Genomic DNA, 2,229 nt, shown 5'->3' with positions numbered 1-2,229 from the left:
GTGTATGTTTTAATTAATAAAGTTCCTGTGTGAAGAACTGACATCTCTCTCTACCCCCTTGGATATTATATGGTAGCAGAGCGTGGTTACCTTTAGTGGTTATCAAATCTATCTCTAGGTTCGGAACCAAGCTTCTGATAACTAGTTTTTCCTTTCCTTTCTCGTAATCCTGAGAGGCACTCCATTTCTGGAGTTGTTCTTTAGAACACAAAAAGGGGATATTAGCTTCAATAGCATAAATTTGCACTCGTAGTCTACTGAACTCTGTTCCATTTTTCTTTCCTTTAATTATCAGTGGAACTTCAAACATTTTGTGACATTCATAAACTTTACTTGGTCCAAATTTGAACTTTTTCTTTTCTATTCTTTTAACATTAACTTGTCCTTTTCCAAATTGATTTTTCTTTAGATATTCTTCTATCCATTTAATTCCTGCCACATTTTTGGGTGCACCATTGTCAATAATCATCTCAGTTTCATTGATTTCATCCGTGAAGTAAATTTCAGGCATTTCTACTTCTCCTCTCTCATCTTCAACACTCACAAATCTGATGTTACTTAGTCTATTCAGACAGTATTCATTTCTACACCTTTTCTCTCTCGATTCTGATCTGAGTCTCCTGCCGCCCTCCATCGGACGATCTTGCCGATTCCTTTCAAGTTCTTCACGATCCTCACTTCTCCTTTCCGAAGGTTCTCTTCGTTTAAAGGAGTCTATTCTGTTTCGGTTTCTATCTCCTGATCGAGAGTAATATCTTCTACTCTGATATCTGCTTCCTGACTCTCTCCTGTTTTGGCTTCTATCTCGCGAACGGGAGTATGGTCTCCTATTTCTTTGCTCATTTGATCTCGATGTAGATCTTTGTCTATTTGTATAAAATACGTCCAATTCCTTTTCGGGTCTTTACACTTATGACAAAATTTGAAAATAAAATTTCCAGCATTGTCTATGGTTCCAAAGTTAGCCAGTCGGGTCAACTGGTTCATAAGCTCACTTTCATCTTCAATGTATCCAGGTAAGGAAACTGCAGAGTATTCTGAAGACGCCATTATGACTGTTTCACTTTATTGTAGATAACATCAGGGTTCAAGGTTTCTTCCAGAAGACCCCCAAGCACTCACAAACACTCTCAACAGCAAAAGAATTAAGCTGTTGTGAAGACTCGTAATTACCATTCCTCGGCTCACACAACTTCAGGCTCAGGTCGTCTGCCTCACCATGTATCAACAGTTCAGCATGTTTTCTTCATCTATCCATGATATCTGCTCCCCGAAGCACTCTGGTCGACAGAACCAATACGTCCTTTCCAGTTCATAAGCCGAAATCCATTGGTTTTCCTTCTCACAGACGGCTTCACATTTGCAGCAACTTACTGAACTTCTGGATTACTCCCCCTCCCCGATGTTCGGGAAATTTAGCTGCTCATCATTTTCTTTTATATTTCTTAGTAAAATTTAATCTCCAAGACAATCGCTGCAGTCCCTCGAACCACGCTCTGCTACCATATAATATCCAAGTCGCAAATTCGTGTGCTTCATAAAACTAGAGGGAGGTAAAACAATTGAAGTTGACTTCGAAAATGAAATAAGGGACTGGAAATATCTTATAAATGAAAAAGAAGAAGAAACCGAAGTACAAGAGACCAAGGAAAATTTCGAACTAGATAACATTGGTACTTACTGGATGAAAATGTCAAATGACGAGTGTTTGGTAGAGGAAATAACCACATATGTGGTAGAAGTTCCAAAGAGTCGTCATCATGAACCTGAAGTTATAAACGCTAAAGAAAAAGAACTTGAAAATTTTGAGTATTATGAAGCATTTGAAGAAGTAAAAGATACAGGACAGGAGAAAATTGGTTCAAGGTGGGTTATAACTGAAAAAGAGAGACAAGATGGGCAGAAGACCAAAATAAAAGCAAGGTTAGTTGCTAGAGGATTCCAGGAAACTGAGAAACCAAAATCAGATTCCCCAACCGCCTTGAGAGAGTCTTTCAAGACTTTCATCGCAGTATCGGCTAATGAAGGATTTGAACTGGAGAGCGTCGACATTTCCGCAGCTTTCTTACAGGCCGAAAAACTGGAGCGTGATGTGTTTGTTGAACCACCCAAAGATGTAAAACAGGAGGGAACCATTTGGAAACTGAAAAAGCCAATCTATGGGCTTGAAGATGCAGGTAGGAAATTTTGGCTTAAAGTTGACAAGATTTTTAAAGGAAGAGGAATGAA

Source organism: Palaemon carinicauda, chromosome 12, assembly GCF_036898095.1.
Source record: "Palaemon carinicauda isolate YSFRI2023 chromosome 12, ASM3689809v2, whole genome shotgun sequence".
Classification (NCBI taxonomy): Eukaryota; Metazoa; Arthropoda; class Malacostraca; order Decapoda; family Palaemonidae; genus Palaemon; species Palaemon carinicauda.
This window is presented reverse-complemented; position numbering follows the sequence as displayed.